Source organism: Coturnix japonica, chromosome 1, assembly GCF_001577835.2.
Source record: "Coturnix japonica isolate 7356 chromosome 1, Coturnix japonica 2.1, whole genome shotgun sequence".
NCBI classification, from domain to species: domain Eukaryota; kingdom Metazoa; phylum Chordata; class Aves; order Galliformes; family Phasianidae; genus Coturnix; species Coturnix japonica.
The window spans coordinates 39,733,819-39,743,241 of NC_029516.1; the positions used below are offsets into that span (position 1 = coordinate 39,733,819).

Below are 9,423 nucleotides of genomic sequence, written 5' to 3' on the forward strand. Positions count from 1 at the left end.
ATTGACCTGTGTGGCGTCTTCTCCGAATTTGTGGTGCTATCCACTCATAAATGGTGCGAGGAATAAGTCAGGACACAAAAACTATTCTTGCCAAGATCTCCTAAGTGTCCTGGAATCTTTCCAAGCCTTACCTCAGTTTCCAATCCCAACATTTTTGTACTACCTTGTTGTGCCCTTGTCCCACGCAGGTTGTGCCTCATATATAAGACCAGACTAATATGTCTGTCGATCGATATAGGGGACACTTATTCAGGACAGAGAGTGATCGCTATGGTATGATAGTCATGTATAGAGAGATAGCCCTGCTGAAAGCAAGCGGAATCGAATACTCGTGAGTGGATAGGAGAGGAACAAAGGCAGCGCGGTCACATCGTGCTGCCTCTAAGACGTGTGCCTTCCACCATTCATGCGCTGGCGTGTCGAAGAATGCGGAGCGCTTCACTCTAGACGAGTAAAATCCAGAGAGCAGGACCCCACACTCTTCTCAGCCGCTTTTAGTGGGTCTCCATGCTCCATCCAAAAAAGGTAAGTCGACCCAGAACACTATGCCTCTCTTGATCCTAAAGTGCTGCCACCGCGGGAAGCTTCCAAATCTCCCTGCATTCTGACCCCACATATTATACTCAATTTACTTACCCATGTCCGCCACTGCAGGTGCTGGCACTTAAACCCAATGGTGCATTGGTACTTAATCAACAAGATTGTTGTGTAATGAATTCAGATTGACAGCCCCGGTGAGCAGGGTCACACTGGGGGGAGCAGCAGCGGAGGAAGAAGGCAAGCATTGGCTGCGTCGTGACTCCTTACCCATCTGAGCCTTATATGCACAGACCAGATGGGGCGATCGTGCCGTCATTGGAACCAGGATCCAGGAGCTAAAGACGAAATATGTATTAGAGGCAAGGCGCCACACGCGTACTCTGATAGCCTGTGTCAAAATGGTCTCCATGCTCCCATCAAGAAAGATAAGTCGACCCAAACACTATCCTCTCTAGATTCTAAAAGTGACCTGTGAACTTCCCAAGTTCTCCATGCATCTTGATCCCCAAGTATTATACCACTTTCATGACCCATGTCCACACTGCAGTGCTGGCACCTAACCAATGGTGCATTGGTACCTTCAACAGAAATCATGGTAATGAATTCAGAGACAGCCAGGTGAGAAAGGTCAAACTGGGAGGGCATGACAGGAGCAGGCAGGACGTCTGCTCCTTGACTCCTTCCCATCTGCCTTGCAGATGGGGCATCTCCCGCAACGATGGAACCAGAGCAGGACCCACACCTCTTCTCAGCCCTTTAGTGGTCTCCTTGCTCTCATCAAAAAAGTAAGTCAGACACAAAACACTATCCCTACTGTTGATTCCTAAAGTGACCCAGGGTAGATTCCATCCCAAGGGAGTACCTCCATGACAGTTCCTGCACCCGCCACAAACGTAATATATATTAATCCACTATGGTTGACCACAAGATCTTCCCACTGCAGGATAGCGCTGCGAAAAAAGCTCCTAGAATGGATTGGCAAGTTATGGTACTTTAATTGTACTAAACGATCCTATCTCTGGTACATATGACCGTCGAGAGGTGCAGTCTCTAGCTGTGTATCTGGCACCCAATGCTGTGGGTGCATGAATTTGACTGGCTAGCTATCACAGAGGGTAGCAAGTGTGCACATGTGTCGTGTGACTCTAACTATTAGATGTCTGCCTCCCATCTGCCTTAAGCCAAGCACTATGGGGCATTCATCAGCGAGCACATTCGCATGGTGCAGCTCGATCCGAGGATATGCAGGAGACCATCAAGGTCAATGCACTGCAGCCCTTTTTTGATCATGTCTCCCATGTCCGCTCATCCAAGAATTAATTACAAAGCTCACAGAACTCAGATTCGTCTTCACTCTAAGATCCTAAGAGAGACAGAAATAGTGTCTTAGTACCACAGTCGACAATTTCTCAAGATCTACTCCCTACATTACTCGTGACCGCACTGACAGTTATTTTTCTCTATTCACCTATTCTTAGATGGACCCATTTTGGTCCACATAGACTTGTCCGCTGGGCACCTTTTAACCCAATGGTTGAATTTGGTACCTCATACATCAGAGATAGAGTGAGAATGTGACATTCAGAGGAGCCAGCCCGGTGAGCAGGGTCAAACTTTGGGAGTGGAGCACAGGAAAGCAGGGAGGGCGCCGTAGAGACTGCTCCTTAGCGATCCTTCCCATTCTGCCTTATAGCGATAAGCGGACGAATCTTCCGCAACGATGGGAGCCAGTTACAGGTCTCCACGCCAACTTTTCGAGCACTCTTAAGTGGCTACGCATGACTATTCCATTCAAAACAAGATACCATATAGCAGATTTCACAAAGAACTTATTCTTTCAGATCCTAAGTACCTGTTTACTCTGGTAACTCTATGTGCCAAGCATACCTCTCAGTTTCCGATATCCCAATATATTTGTACTACCTTTGTTGTGTCGCCTGTACCTCATGCAGTGATACCTGCCACAAACCTAATGGTTTGCAATGGCACTTTCCAAGGACCAAGTGATGAGTGTAGGCAAGAATGACTAGTCAGAGGTATTGAAGTAAGAAAGAACAATTCTACCATACGTAGAAAATCAAAGGAATACATACCAATTCTCCACTAAACAACACACACTTATTCACCGAAAAAATTCTCCAAAAACTCATAAACAATAATCCAAAAAAAAGCTGATTTTAACAGAAATCAGAGCATAGACAGAAACACACAATCAAAATTAAAATGTTTCTTTGTGAGTCATTATGAAGTTAATAAAACATTTAATAAACACAGTGAGTCCGAGCTTCAGAGATGCTTTGTGTTTTTATTTATTTATCTAGCCGGAAGAATGTACACACACATTTCCTTGGACTGTGGTATTGAGAGATACACTTAAAGCAATCAAGCTGAAGTATAACAGAAGTATATCTAAAGCACCTTTCTTGAAGGACGGCAGGATCACTGAGGATAAGAATAGAATACAAGCCATATAAAATGAAGAAGGGATTCAAAGAAGGGACACCCGGTGAGCAGCGCCATGCTGGGGAAAAGGGAGACACAACAGCAAGGGCAGTGCGAGGACACGTTTAGCGTGCCATCCTTTCAGTGTGCTGTCCTATGTTGCTCCCTTGAGCAAAGGAACGTAGAAGGCAACTCTTCCTTTCTCCGCGTTCATCCATGACTGGTAGGACCTTAAGGAGTCTGGGAAACCCACGCCATCTTCTCAGAGCGTTATTACTAGTAGTCTCTCAATCGACTTCACATCACATAACCAGTCATATGCTCCAACATAACCTCGCTCTCAGAAAGACCACATATCTACATCTTCCTGATTCCTAATGTGGAAATCTGCTTCTCGCTACGTCTTTTCTCCTCCGTGCTCGGTGTTAGTTCTGTCCCTCGCTCTCGAAGAGCCTCATCTTAGTAGGAGTGCTGGAGCAAAAGCAATTAGTCTGTGCGCGAATGATTACTGACCTAAGGTGACTGATTTTGTGAAGTTGTGTTTTTCTCCGAACATTCTCAGTAGCTGACGCATACTAGCTGAGTGCAACGAAACACTCCCTTAAAGCCCACTCCCTCTTGTCCTGTCACTAGTTACACACAAAAAGAGGTTGAACCTCACCTCACCACAACCCCCCTTCAGGAAGTTGTAGAGAGCAATGAGGTCTCCCCCCAAGCCTCCTCTTCGCCGGACTAAATACCCCCAGCTTCCTCAGCTGTTCTCGCGTGCAACAAGACTTACTTCGCTCTCAGACACTCACACAGCCTTCGATTACCATTCTATGAACATGTGCCAGGGTCTTTCTTGTAGTGAAAAATACTGAGAATAGGCTTGAGTCTTGCTCTGGTTTCATCTTTTGCAAATACCCGTCTGCAATGCAGATGGGAAGGAGTAAAGGAGCAGCCACGAGCCATGACTCCCTGTGCTGCCCTCCCCAGTGTGACCCTACTCACTGGGTTTCTCATCTGAAATCTTTATCATTTCCTTCTGTTGATTGTTCCAATGAAATCTGTTGTTCTGGTGTTAGTAGATCTCATTTGGAAATGGCTCTGCAAATGCTTATAATATATGGGGGTCAGAATGCAGGGAAATGCTGGGAAGCTTCCAGGGTTTCCTATCTTAAAGAAAGGATAGTGTTTGCATCTGACTTACCTCTCATGCATGGCAGCATAAATACCAGTTAGATGGCGGAGTATAGGCTTGAATCCTTTTCTATTTCCATCTTTCTGCTGATGCCCATCTGCAAATCACATGGGAAGGAATAAAGTAGCAACCACATGCCCTGCTTTCCTGTGCTGCCCTCCCTAGCATGGCTCTGATCACCAGGCTGCTCATCTGAACTCATTACCACATCCTTGTCTTGAAAATGCCAATGCAACTATTAGGTTGTATTAGTTGTTGTATTAGTGCCAGCACCTGCAGTGGGGCCAAGGCTCAACAAAGTGGTATAAAATGTTGGATTGAATGTAGGGGGATTTTGAGGACCTTCCAGGTTCCCATAGGTCTAGAAATTACAGTTTTTTTGTCTGACTTACCTTTTTTGTATGGAAGCATGGAGACCACTTAGGGGGCTGAGGATAGGCACATGTCCTCCTCTATCTCCATCTTTTATAAATGCCCAATTGCAAGTCTGATGGGAAGGAATAACAGAGCAGCCACATTCCCTGCTTCCCTGTGCATCCCTCCCTAGCATGGCCCTGCTCACTGGGCTGCTCATGTGAAGTCATTACCTGTGCCCTGCTTCCCTGTGCTCCCCTGCCCTGTGTGACCATTCTCATCGGCTTTCTGTTTTGCCAGGCATTTTCTCTTCTGAATATTCCAAGTGTGACTGCATTTATTAGGTCATCTGCCAGTGACGGCCCTGGGGCCAGAGCTCACTGTGGTGGTATAAAATATTGGGTGAGGGCAGAGGGTCTTAGGGATTTTAAAGCAGATCACTGGATCAAGAAGGGATAGTGTATGTGTCTGACATCTCTTCTGTATTGCAGCCAGGAGACCAGTTAGATTGTGGAGTATTGGCTTGTGTCCTTCTCTGGTTCCATCTTTATGTAGATGCCCATCTACAAGTCAGATGGGAAGGAATAAAGGCACAGCCACATGCCCTGCTTCCCTGTGCTTCCCTCCCCTGTGTTACTGTGCTCACCAGGTAGCTGTTATGCCATCCATTTCTGTGTCTGTGTTTTTTCATGGCACTCATTAGGTTCCTTTTCAGCTCCTTCGTTGGGACCAGGGCTCAGCAAACCAGGGCAATGCCTTGGATTTGAAGCATGTGTGGGTTTTTTTTTTGACCTTCCAGAGACATTCTGTACTAAGGTGGGCTTCAGTATGGGAGAAACTTACCTGTCCTGCAGTGTGCGGCCCTCTTGTCAAGAGATGAATGCTGTCGAGGACAGGAGTGTCTCGATATCCTGCTCTTTCCCTGTTATGCTGTGTCTCTCTCCCTGTGTGTGGCTGTGAGGTATGGGAAGAGCTGTTACCATCCATCCTCATGGGCTGCTCCTGCCCACCACAACTCTTGCTCACTCTTGTACCTGGTTAGTTGTCTCTTGTTGACACTCCCCTTCTGATCTGTGTTCCAGGTTGCCATGACATCAAGTTCATTCTGGAACACAGCCAGTAATATTGTTGAGCTCTTGTGACCTGGCTTGGACTGCTACAGGGTGATTCCTGGACCTGGTGGCTGCCTTTGGTGATGTGGCCATGACGTAGCAGGGCTGGTGCTGCCTGGGATGGGGCTGCTGCCTTCTGCCATCCATGTTATAAAAATATGCCAGTGCATATGAGACCACTTTGTGTGGTGTAAGAAGAGGTGTTCAAGTAGAAATTCTTGCTCAGCCCCTAATATACGCACCTGCTCTGAACATCCTAAAAAGCATAGTGGACCGCCTTCTGCTTATGCCCTGTCTTTTCGCCCTAAAGGAAAAAAAAAAAGTTACTGTTTTTCCTTTCAACTTCACCATCCGACTTTTGTGTCTATCTTTGTCTGGAGCACCATTCATTCTCCCAAAAGTTCTTAGGAAGCAAAGTTTAAACAAGAAATTGCTCTCTGAATTCATCGCATTAGACTCTTCTCCTTATTGATTCGCTTTTTCTAGTTCTTCATACTTAGGTTAACATACTTACTTAGTATACTATACGTTTTCCATTGATATATAACCAAAAGTCTGATTTCTGGCTTAATAAAGATTTGCATGCTGAAAAAAACAATGTTAGACAATATGACATAGGATATATTGAATGTCACCCTTCCCTTCCTGATCTCTGGTCTCACACACTATAACCAATCAAAAAGTATTAGTCTGTGTAGAGTCAGACTCGCACAGTCACAGGCTCACTTTAGCAGGTGCACTCGTCCCTTTATTCTCTTGCTTAATTATCCCTAATCAAAAAGTCTGGTTTATATAACTCACATTCAACCTTCCTTCCACGTTGAAAGGTGCCTAATTTCTGCACCATTATGGGATTTTGTGGCAGGACCTGCCAGTCGGGGACATACCGGGCAACAACAAAGGTAAGCTCGTGACAAAGACACTGTTGGGATTTCCGGAAAATGAGGTAGGCTTGGAAAGATTCGCCGGGTCACTTTAGGTTATTGGAACAGAGTACAGTCTTTTGTGTCTGGACTTATCAGGTTTGGCATGGATATTCCATGGAGATCACTAGGGCGCTGATTGAGTTGCGCCGCTGGTCAGCTACTGGCTCGCGATCCCTTGTCGGCTGCCCCCTTCCGCCTCTGGGCCACCATGTCAAGATTCGGATTCGCAGCAACCAGAGTCAGTCCCGTGTCTTCTTCTGCTTATTCTCGTGCTCCCCCACTCTCCCAGATTTGACCCCCTGCTCACCGGGGCCTGCTCCTCTGTTTCATTAACCCACGATCTTTCTCGTGTTCAGAAGGTACCCCCAATGCAACCAATTGGGTTTTAGGTGCCACCACCACCTGTCAAAGTGTGGAACATGGGTCTAATCAAAGGCACATGTATATAATACGTGGCGGTCAGAATGCAGGGAGATCTTGAGAAGTTTCCGTGTGGTCACTTTAGATCTGAGTAGTGGGAAGTGTGTTGTTGGTGTCGGTGATCTTACTTTTTTTTGGATAGGAGCAATGGAGACTGTTTAAAGGTTCTGAGAGTAGCTGTGGGTCTGCTACCAAGGCTCCATCATTTGCGGAGATGCCACTCTGCAAAGGCAAGATGGAAGAGTCAAGGAGCAGCCACGTGCCCTTGCTAACGCTGTGCTGACCCATCGCCTCAGCATCGGTGCTCGGCTGGGGTTTCCAATCTGCAAGGCTGCTCATCTGAGGTCATGAATAACACACATCCTTGTGATTAAAGTACCAGCAACCATTAGGTTTGCTGGTTAGCACGCCTGCAAGTGTGGACCATGGGTCAGGCAAAGTTGGTATATAGTGTGGGGTCAGAATGCATGGGAGACTCTTGGAAGTTTCCGGGTCACTTTAGGATCAAGAGAGGATAGTGTTTGGGTCTTGACTTAACTTTTTCTGTGATTGAGTAGCAATGGAAGACCACTTTAAAGGGCTGGAGAAGAGGTGTGGGTGCCTCGCTCCCTGGTTCCAATCGTTGGCGGTGAGATGCCCAGTTCTGCAAGGCCAAGATGGGAAGCGAGCTCTAGGAAGCAGCTACGTGTCCTGCTCGCCCTGTCTCTCCTTCCCCAGCATGCGCTAGCTCACCGGGCTACTCTATTTCTGATGATCTTACCACATCCTTGTCTTGAAAGTGCCAATGCAACCATTAGGTTTTGTCGGCAGAGACTGGCAGTGGGGACAGGGCACAACAAGGTAGTACAAAATGTGGATTGGAAACTGAGGTAAGCTTGGAAAGATTCCAGGGTCACTTAGGATCTGGAAAGAATAGTTTTTTGTGTCTGACTTTAGTCTTTTTGGATGGAAGCAGTGGAGACCAGCTTAAGAGGACTGAGATTTGGCTTGGGTCCTGCTCAGGCTCTGTCGTTGCAGAGATGCCCATCTGCAAGGCAGATAGGAAGGAGTCAAGGAGCAGCCACGTGCCCTGCTTCCCTGTGCCTTTCTTCCCCAGCATGGTGCTGCTCACCAGGCTGCTCATCAGAAGTAATTACCACATCCTTGTCTTGAAAGTGCCAATGCAACTATTAGGTTTTGTGGTACGATCTGCAGTGGGGACAGGGCACAACAAGGTAGTACAAAATGTTGGGATTGGAAACATAGAAATCTTGGAACGTTTTCAGGGACTCTGAGGATCTGGAAAGAATAGTTTTTGTGTCTGACTTATCTGTTTTGGATGGAAGCATGGAGACCACTTAGAGGGCTGAGAGTTGGCGTGGGTCCTGCTCTGGCTCCATCGTTGCGGAGATGCCCATCTGCAAGGCAGATGGGAAGGAGTCAAGGAGCAGCCACGTGCCCTGCTTTCCTGTGCTCCACTCCCCAGTTTGACCCTGCTCACCGGGCTGCTCCTCTGAATTCATTACCACGATCTTGTGTTGAAGGTACCAATGCAACCATTGGGTTAGGTGCCAGCACCTGCAGTGTGGACATGGGTCATCAAAGTGGTATAATACGTGGCGGTCAGAATGCAGGGAGATCTTGAGAAGTTTCCTGGGTCACTTTAGGATCTAGAGAGGATAGTGTTTGGGTCTGACTTATCTTTTTTGGATAGGAGCATGGAGACTGTTTAAAGGGCTGAGAGTAGCTGTGGGTCCAGCTCTGGCTCCATCCTTGTGGAGATGCCCATCTGCAATGCAGATTGGAAGGAGTCAAGGAGCAGCCACGTGCCCTGCTTTCCTGTGCCGCCCTTCCCCAGCATGGCGCTGCTCACCTGGCTGCTCATCTGAAGTCATTACCACATCCTTGTCTTGAAATTGCCATTGCAACCATTAGGTTTTGTGGCAGGACCTGCAGTGGGGACAGGGCACAACAAGGTAGTACAAAATGCTGGGATTTGAAACAGAGGAATCTTGGAAAGTTTCGAGGATCACTTAGGATCTGGAAAGAATAGTTTTTGTGTCTGACTTATCTGTTTTGGATGGAAGCATGGAGACCACTTTGAGGGCTGAGAGTTGGTGTGGGTCCTGCTCTGGCTCCATCGTTGCGGAGATGCCCATCTGCAAGGCAAATGGGAAGGAGTCAAGGAGCAGCAATGTGCCTTGCTTCCCTGTGCTGCCCCCCCCAGTGTGACCCTGCTCACCGGGCTGCTCATCTGAATTCATTACCACAATCTTGTGATTAAAGTACCAATGCAACCATTGGGTTAGGTGCCAGCACCTGCAGTGGGGACATGGGTCAGCAAAGTGGTATAATACGTGGGGGTCAGAATGCAGGGAGATCTTGGGAAGTTTCCCGGGTCACTTTAGGATCAAGAGAGGATAGTGTTTGGGTCTGACTTACCTTTTTTGTATGAGAGCATGGAGAC

At 47.3% G+C, this 9,423-nt stretch overlaps 1 long non-coding RNA gene across 1 annotated transcript; it reads right to left on the reverse strand.

The window, feature by feature from the left end:
* Window positions 1–4,585: 4,585 nt before the first annotated feature.
* Window positions 4,586–5,861, reverse strand: LOC116653402. Its single transcript, XR_004307155.1, has 3 exons — window positions 5,554–5,861; window positions 5,363–5,473; window positions 4,586–5,275 (listed from the first exon to the last, which is right to left on the reverse strand). It is a non-coding gene; the product is annotated as an uncharacterized LOC116653402 (long non-coding RNA).
* Between the last annotated feature and the right edge of the window lie 3,562 nt (window positions 5,862–9,423).